The sequence below is a fragment of the Miscanthus floridulus genome, chromosome 14 (assembly GCF_019320115.1).
Source record: "Miscanthus floridulus cultivar M001 chromosome 14, ASM1932011v1, whole genome shotgun sequence".
Lineage (NCBI taxonomy): Eukaryota > Viridiplantae > Streptophyta > Magnoliopsida > Poales > Poaceae > Miscanthus > Miscanthus floridulus.
The window spans coordinates 79,549,304-79,559,436 of NC_089593.1; positions in this window are offsets into that span (position 1 = coordinate 79,549,304).

The window sequence follows — 10,133 nt, forward strand, 5'->3', positions numbered from 1 at the left end:
GTGTTGGGTCGAAGTAGAACTCGCCCTTAGAATCGATGACCTGCTCATTAAAAAATCCGGCTATAGACTCTTGAATTGCTTTGATTTGGTCTTGCCGTATGACCTTTTCCTCCAACCATCGAGTCTATAGGTTTGAATTAAAGGAAAATAAATTAATATATGTACATATATATATATATAAAGACATAGTAACACAATCAATAATAATAATTAAATGAATATATAGTGTATTTTTAACGTACTTTGAGTCTCTCTGTAGGAGTTCTTTGGGAGACCACCTTGATAAACTTGCAAACATAGTAACCACAGTAGTTGTTTCCCTGTTCCTGCCTCATACACCACTTTATGAGAAAAAGATTTGTCATCCAATCTGGTGATCCGGTGAAAGCTATATATTTAATTAATAAAGATTATGCGATTTAGGGGACTTACTTTCAAAGGGATTACATTCAGTGGCGCTTTGCATTTTCCCATGTGTTGCTTCTCAATAAAGGTTTTCCAAACACTGCCCAATAAAAAATTTGCCACGTCATCAGATATAGTTAATCATCATGTTTGTGTATATATATAGTTGCTTGAGATACCGAAATTACCTCTGGATAATATCTATCATATATTGGTAGTCTTGTTGTGGTTTTCTCATCGAGTCATAGATTATCAAGTGACTTTTCACCAGATCGATGTCCATCAATATCCAGTGATTGCTGCATGTGTTTATAGGATATAACGCATAACACTCATTAATTAACTAGAATCAACATATGAGCCATTAAGGATGATCGACATTATTAACACTCACTTGAAGTTGTAGGGAAAGAGTATATCCTTCTTGTGGCGTTGGTTCACTAAGAAGTTCATGAGGTTACTCTCTGACTCAGACTTCCAATTAGTCTTTGGAGTAACTGGGTCTTTGAATACTATATGGGGATCAACAAAACCAATTTCATTGCAGCCTTCCTTTCTGAGCTCTGTCATTGTAAATCTGCATATATATAGTACTTGTTAGGATAATTTATATGCATATACACACATATGATGAGTTTAATAATAGATCAAAAGAATTATTACTTACAGGCAATAGCAGCTAATGATAACTTTGTCCAGAGAGGTCAGGTGGTATAGTTGATGAAATTCTGCAAAGTCAACATACATAACATCATTGCCACGGAACCAATGTTCGTCTCTAATTCTGACACCAACGCAGAAGTCTCCACCGGTAGATGCCTGCATGTACCACTTGTTTAGCAGGTACATTTGCGTCCCCAGATCAGATAAGGCTTGAGGGTTGTATAGACTCTAGCCTAGTACAAATTTTTTCTTCCAAATATCAACCTCCGCCGCACTCTCAATGTTTCCATCACCAAACATCTGGTAAAGGTCGAGACCAGTCTCATCAATAAATTCACCAAGGTGATCCAAATCGACATCCGGAGGTATGTTTGCCTGATGCATTAATCCTAAATTCGAACCATATTCATTACCAACAACTAGCGGGGGGACTGATTGGTGCGATTGTTGTCCGAGTTGGGCAACTCCTTTCCCTGCCCGCTTCTTTTTCTATGCCGCCTCAATTGACTTGGTGAGAGTGCGGTCATAGTCCGTTAACGTTGATTTGGACGGCTTACGAGATTTCCGTTGTTGTTACTGGTAAGAAGCCACCCTTTTTCTTAGAATATCTGGAGCTACGAAGAAGTATGGTTTCTCCGGGTTTCTCCTTGCTTCTTGATTCTTTTTATGTTTGTCATAGAATCTAGACATATCTTTTTTATATGCATCAGTTCCTTCTTCCTTCTCTTTAGATATTATTTTGGGAATAGCCCATGGTTTCACGGTGGCTTTCTTTGCCGGCGGGGACTGGTTCTTCATTTGCGGGGCTGGCCTCTTGCTAGGCTTCTTGGTAGGCGGGGGCGGGGGAGGCATTGGAGACCTCCTTGGAGGTGGTGGCAGCGGCGTTGGAGACCTCCTTGGAGGTGGCGGCTGCGGCGTTGGAGACCTCCTTGGAGATGGTGTGGATGCAGCCTCGCCTTCCAACACAATGTCATCGTACAGAGCACTATGGTGATCTGGCGATTGAACAATTGGATTTAGGTTGGGGGAAGATCTGCTACAAAAAAAAGGAATGACATATTATTATGAGCAGATTGTTAATTATTTACGCCAATACAAATTAATGATGTAGTGTTTTCATCCGCACCTATGGTGAGGTAGTTCAGGAGGAGGTGGAGCCGACATCTCAGGAATGATGATGTAGCGCTTGCGCCATATAATGAATATCTTCTCTGCTTCTCCTAGAGTCTTCTCACCATCACCTCCAGGAATGTCAAGAGGCAAATCACTAAAACCTTTTTCAGCTTTATCTACCGAGATGGTAGCATATCCTTCTTGGATTATATTCCCATGAATCCTTGGTGTCTTGGTTCGGTCGATAGGATTAACAAGACCGATAGCCACCTTGATTGTGGAATTCCCCTTCGGAATGTGTAGCTCACACGATGTACAAGGTTCAGTGATGTCATCCACAGGGAAGCGCAGTCCTGTGTCCCCTTGATTTGGTATCTCCATGGAAGCGCAGCTGCTTTTAAACTGAACAGATTGGCTAATGTTGATTCCTGGCTCTGATGCCTGCTTGCTTGCACTCACTGCTATTTGCACTTGCCTTCTGATTTCCTCCTACATTCTCGCTTCAAGGTTTTTTTCCCGCTCCTGTGCTTCACGCACCGCTTCCTCCAACCTCTGGAGCCGCTATGCCTCTTCTTCCTTCTTTCTCTAGCGGCTTCTATAGGAAGGTCTATCCTGAGGGAATCCATGCTCCCATGAGACACTTTCTTTGCCTCTAGTTCGGCCACCATGTTCAATAATCCCTATGGCGTATGTCAGCTCATCCTTCTCTCTGTTGGGCCTGAACGCACCACTAGCAGTAGCTCTCTGAGCATAAAACAATCTTTCTGCTGCTTCTTGCAGTCTTGCGCCATAAACGCACTTCCCTGTCTCCTGGTCCAGTGTTCCCCCATGAGCGAAAAACTAATTCTTTGCACGCTCTCCCTACTCGAATGATTCTGGTGTGATACCCTTGGCAAGAAGGTCTGCTTTCATTTTGTTCCACTTCTTAATGGTAGTCGGGTAGCCACCTGATCCCAAGTTATGGTGGTATGTCTTCTGTTGGGCATTACATTGGTTCTTTATCACCCGACTCACACCCTCTTTCGAAGTCTTGTACTGTACAAACTCATCCCAATAGGGCCTCTGCTTTGAGATCGGGCCTAGGACAGTAAAATCTGGTGCTATGTTCTTCTTGACATACGTCGTGTATAGGTGTTTCTTCCAAGTCTGAAACTGGGTGCCATCTTCTTCATTGCTCAATCCCTAACTCGCTCCTTCAATTCATCACCATCTATTATATCATCATAACCATCTGTTTGGAGCGTGAAATGTAAGACATCTTTCCAAATTAACGTCTTGTCATGATCGGAGACAAAACTGATATGAGGAGCATTGGTCTTCTTCTTCCATTCATGGGTACTGATCGGGAGCCGGTCCCGTACAAGGTAACCACAGTGGTGCACGAATTTCATTTTATTTGCCCCCCCCCCGGTTCGCCTGTATCCACATTGAACTCCGAGATGATGAAGCGGCCCTCCAATGGCTTTTTGGGACCTCGAACATTTTTACTCTTCGTTGTAGTTGTTGATGTCGATCCAGAGGGCTACAAAACATAAACATTATTTTTAATGTCATGAGCACACATAAGACATATGATAATATATATAGCTAATAATAAAAAATATATACTTGGCCAATATGTTGTTCATTTTGTTCAAGAGCTAAGTACTGACTCCCGTCAAATTCATCATCAACTCCTCATCCATGTTTCTCGGGTCGGCCATCTAGCTTCAAAAAATAAAACCAATATATAGTACGTCAAATCTTTGCTTACGTGCGTAAAATATTCTGCCATATAAACCCTAAACCCTAAACGAGTAGGTTTTGATGGGTGAAGGTTGGTTTGTATGATAAGAAGAATCAGGAAGCAAGTAGGTTTTGGTGGCGGTCCCGCCTGAAACAAAAGGGGGGCGTCGCTACACATTAGGTTTTATTAAACAGAAAATAGCGAGCCTCGCCTGAAAGAAAGGGGGCATCGTTGCGCGTCAAGTTTCTGAGAACAATAAACGATGAGCCTCGCCTAAAAGAAAAGGGGGGCGTTGCTGCAAACCAAAGTGACAACAAAATCGCACTGCATCCTGACTCGTCGAGTAAATAGCTCCAAATAATGTTTACAATGATTGGAACCCTCGAAGAGGTTCACAACAACACGCCAAATTTACAACAAATACAACAACACGTTACATCGATAAAAAATAGACATCAAGTCGACCCTTGGCGTTGGAACTCCCAAACATCGAGAGCATCCTCTTCAAAACACACCTCGCATGCCATATCCCTCGCCATCTCCATAACTATATTTTCAAGCACACTCTCAACCACTTCATCTGCTACACCCTTCATAGACTCAGCTATATCATCCACACCCACCAAAAATGATCGAACGAGGGCGGCGTAACCCTAAACCCTAGGGCGAATGAGGGCGGCGGTGCTCCACCATATAAACCCTAGGGCGGACGAGGGCGGCGGTGCTTCGCCGTATACATAGAAACGCATGGCGCTTATAGATGGCGCGTATACACTGGAATTTTTTTATGTTCCTTTGGCGCTTTCTTTCTTATAATAGTTAGCGCGATAGAGAATAATGCCCGTCTGAACACCGTGTGCGACGTGCCATGAAAATTAGTTAAGTATACGTTTGGGTTTGTGATCGATACACACATTTGTTGATGTACGTATGTATGCAAGTGACAACCAAAGTTTCAGTAGCTACTGTATCAAAGCATGCACGTAGGAAAAGAAAACGTGAACAACATGTACGTACGGTTACCATGATCGTGAACTTGCCTAAAACATGTGTTTCATGCATGGAGATGGAATAGGATCAGAGCAAGCACAGCGTGCTCCTCATCATCATATCGATCTGTTGCGGTCACGGTGTAGCCTAGAGATGGAATGGAGCAAGCAGCGTACCTCGGGGCGGCCGGCGGTGTGGCCGCGCGTCTGGCCAGGGTGAGGGTACCGGCGGTGTGGCCGCGCGTCTGGCCGGGGCAGCCAGGCAGCAGCTGGCGCCGCGAGGTCGTCGGCGCGCGGGGTGGCATGGGGACCGCGGATGCGCGCGAGGCGGTGGCGACGACCGACGTCGGGCGGGGTGGCGGCGGCGTCCTCGGTGTGGCGGGCCAAGTGGCGTGGGCGCAGGGGGAGAGGAATCGGCGAAGAACGCAAGAAAGAAGATGGCACAGGTATATATATGCCATGCCCCTTTACTCCCGGTGCCATCCCCCCACCGGGAGTAAAGGTTTTTTTTGGCGGGCCACGAAACTGCAGCCCACCTTTACTCCCGGGTGGGCTTCCAACCCGGGAGTAAAGGTGGGCTGCAGTTTCGTTTCCCGCGTGTTTTAAGCAAAATTTTTTAATAGAAATGCAATAGTCTTGTTAAATACATAGTAAATTAAATAAAAGGCATAAAATTATTTTGTTAAAAATATGGATTTTCTTTTTCTTTATTGCACATAGGAAAAATCTATAACCTAACTTTTTATTTTTTGTTACAATTATAAAACATAATGTAACTAATATTTATTATTTCGTTAATGCAAAAATGTAGTGTTTAATTAAAATTATTAAAACTATTGGTTTTAGACAGGAAATTTATTTTCACATCATTTTAACGTTAATATTCTAATTTTTCATCACTCAATATCCTAATTTACCTTTTTGAGAGAGAAATCCCACCAAATCAAACATTGATTTAATTTGAAACATGACATAATAAACATCTGAATTCACAATTATTACATAATATCTCAAACACACACTACATTAAATCACTATATCATCAAGTGGGCACAGCAGTGAACTTCTTCTTTACGTATGTCCCTTGGTTATGATCGCGTCGTAACCATGGAGTGTCCTCATCATTTACCAAGATGCTAGGGTCTTTGTTCACTTTGAAGGGCGGAATTCGGTCATCCTTTTCATAATCTTCTGACATGTCCGACTTGTCCTCAATTCCCACGATGACTCTTTTTCCTGAAAGAACTATGTGGCGCTTTGGCTCTTTGGTTGAGTCATTATCGTTTTTCCCTCTTTTTGGTTTGGTAGACATATCATTGACATAGAACACCTGATTCACATCCTTGGCAAGGACGAATGATTCATCTTTATACCCAATATTACTAAGGTCTACTATTGTCATTCCATACTCGTTGTCTACTGTTACCCCGCCTCCGGTCACCTTGACCCATTGGCACTTGAACAATGGGATCTTCAAAGTAGGTGCATATTCTTGTTCCCATATTTCATCTATGCATCCATAATATGTCTGCTTATTCCCATTCGGGTCTGTGGCATCTATGCGGACACCACTATTTTGGTTGGTACTCCTTTTATCTTGGGCTACTGTGTAGAATATGTTCCCATTTATCTTGTACCCTTTGTATGTGACAATATGCCATGATGGTTGCATAGCCAATAAATACAGTTGCTCATGGATGCTCTCATCACCTTGACATTTTTTTCGCAACCAACCGCCGAAAGTTTCCATGTGCTTACGCGTAATCCAAGCTTCAGTCTTCCCTGGAAACTCAGATCGTAAGAGATCCTTGTGTGTCTCAATATACGGATCTACCAAAGAGGAGTTCTGTGAAACTATGTAGTGCGCTTTATTGAAATAATAATCATCCGTACCAATATATGTTTTCCTCCCTAGTGTCCCCTTTCAGCTTAGTCTCCCCTCATGTCTCGATTCAGGAACACCAATCGAGTCAAGGTCGGGAATAAAGTCAACACAGAACTCAATGACCTCTTCTGTTTAATAGCCCTTGGCGATGCTTCCTTCTGGGCAAGCACGGTTGTGAACATACTTCTTCAGGACTCCCATGAATCTCTCTAAGGGGAACATGTTGTGTAGGAACACAGGACCGAGAATGAAAATCTCCTTGACTAGGTGAACTAGGAGGTGTGTCATGATATCAAAGAAGGAAGGAGGGAATACCAACTCAAAGCTGATGAGACATTGAACAATATCATTCTATAGTTTAGCTAGATCAGTTGGATCAATTGCCTTCTAAGAAATTGCATTGAGGAATGCATATAGCTTCACGGTGGCTAGATGTACATTTGGAGGTAGAATTCCTCTTAATGCAACTGGAAGTAATTGTGTCATGAGAACGTGACAGTCATGGGACTTTAAGTTACAGAATTTCTTCTCTGGCACATTTATAATACCCTTTATATTCGAGGAGAATCCAGATGGTACCTTGATGTTGTTTAAGCATTCAAACATGATTTCCTTCTCCTCTTTGCTTAGAGTGTAGCTGGCAGGACGTAAGTAATGGCGTCCATCATCTATCTTCTCTGGATGTAGGTTGTCTCTTTCTCTCAAACAACGCAGGTCCTATTGTGCTTCAAATGTGTCCTTAGGCTTTCCATACACACCCATGAAGCCTAGCAGGTTCACACAAAGATTCTTCATCAGGTGCATCACGTCGATCGAGCTACGGACCTCTAGGACTTGCCAATAGGGTAGGTCCCAAAATATGGACTTCTTCTTCCACATGGGTGCGTGACCATTAGTGTCGTTCAGAACAGGTTGGCTGCCATGTCCTTTTCCAAAGACGACTTTCACATCATTGACCATATCGAGTACATCCTCACCGGTTCGGTTGCGAGGCTTGGTCAGGTGGTCTGCCTTTCCTTTAAAATGCTTGCCTTTCTTTCTTATGGGGTGATTTGTAGGAAGAAATCGACGATGGCCAAGGTACACGACCTTTCGACATTTTTTCAAGAATACACCTCTAATATCACCGAAGCAGTGTGTGCATGCATTATATCCCTTGTTTGACTGTCCTGAAGGATTACTTAGAGCAGGCCAATCATTGATTGTTACGAACAACAATGCTCGCAGATCAAAGTGTTCCTATTTGTACTCATCCCACACATGTACACCTTCTTTATTCCACAAAATGAGAAGTTCGTCAATAAGTGGTCTCAGGTACACATTGATGTCATTGCCAGGTTGCTTCGGGCCTTGGATGAGCACAGGCATCATAATGAACTTCCGCTTCTTGCATAACCAAGGAGGAATGTTGTAGATACTTAGAGTAACAGGCCAAGTGCTATGACTACTGTTCTGCTCTCCAAAAGGATTGATACCATCTGTACTTAAAGCAAACCTTAAGTTTCTTGCGTTATTTACAAACTCCGGGAATTCTCTGCCGATTGCTCTCTACTAGGACCCATCAGCAGGGTGTCTCAACATATTGTCTACCTTACGGTCTTCTTTGTGCCATCGCAACAATTTTGCATGTTCTTTGTTTCTGAACAGACGTTTCAAGCGTGGTATTATAGGAGCATACCACATAACCTTGGCAGGGATTTTCTTCCGCGGACGTTCACCCTCAACATCACCAGGGTCATCTCGCCTGATCTTATACCACGATGCATGGCATACCGGGCATGCATCCAATTTCTCGTACTCTTTGCCATGGTACAGGATGTAGTCATTAGGACATGCATGTATCTTCTCAATTTCTAGCCCCATAGGACAGATAACTTGTTTTGCTTCGTAGGTAGTGGCGGGCAATTCATTGTCCTTCGGAAGCATCTTCTTTTGGATTTTTAGTAACTCTCCAAATCCCTTGTCAGATATACCATTCTTTGCCTTCCATTGCAGCAATTCTAGTGTGGTTCCCAACTTTTTCTGCCCTGCATCACAAGTTGGGTACAACAATTTCTTGTGATCTTCTAGCATCCGCTCGAACTTGATCTTCTCCTTTTCACTTTCACATTCTCTTTGTGTGTCACGAATGACCTGACAAAGATCATCAGCCGGCTCATCTTCTGCGGCTACCTCTTCTTCAGCTTCTCCCATTGCAGTATCATTGAAGCACGCACCATCGGGAATAATATCATTGTCGTCCCATTGTTCTTCTTCACCTTCTTCCATTACAACACCGGTTTCTCCGTGCTTCGTCCAACAAATATAGTTTGGCATGAAACCCGACTTGAACAAGTGTGAATGAAGAGTCTTTGAGCAAGGATATTCCACCGTATTCTTACATATGGCACATGGGCAGCACATGAAACCGTCGCGTTTGTTTGCCTCAGCCGCACGTAACAAAGAATGCACGCCGTCGATGAACTCTTGGGAGCGGCGATCAGCATTGTACATCCAATGCCGGCTCATCTGCATTACATGACATAAATACCATATTAAAACCTAGATCATAATTAATTATTTATACAACATGCATGCCACCATAAAAGGTACAAATTTATGAAAGCATCGCTACAATGTAGACAATCCCAACTACCACTAAAAGAACTAAAGCTAAAATACATTTCAGGAGCACAAGGATTTCGCGACCAATCTCAACTAAAACAGACAGATCCCCCGATTGTGCAACATCTTTGGACTTCTTCGGCTGGATCACTGCCTCATTTGCCGCCATATCTGCCTATTGTGCAAGATATTTTTGCACGAGTTCAACATACTCTTCCTCCCAGTAGAAGCCTGAACATCGTCCACTGCCATCCCACTAAAATTAAAACAAAAAATTAGAACTTTAATCACAACCATCATGAAAATAGGTATAAACTAACCATAATCATTAAATACGATAAAATAACTCACATTGCGATCCGGACACTTGTAGAAGATACGATCCTTGTTGGGACCCTTCTTCTTCACTCGGTACTCCATCGCAATTTTCGTCTCATCACGACACTTGCCGCATGGAATGAGAGGGAGGCCCGGCCTAAGTCGCTTTGGAAACCCATGAGAGGCCGAGGACCCGAAAGCAGTTGCCATCTACTCTCTATACTCATTTTTTAATACACTATAAATTTCTCATTTTATAAACAAATAAAATTAAGAAACTATAAAATTATCTATATCTCTAAACAATGAAGCAGTTGTCATCTACTCTCTATACTCATTTTTTAATACACTATAAATTTCTCATTTTATAAACAAATAAAATTAAGAAACTATAAAATTATCTATATCTCTATACTCATTTTTTAATACA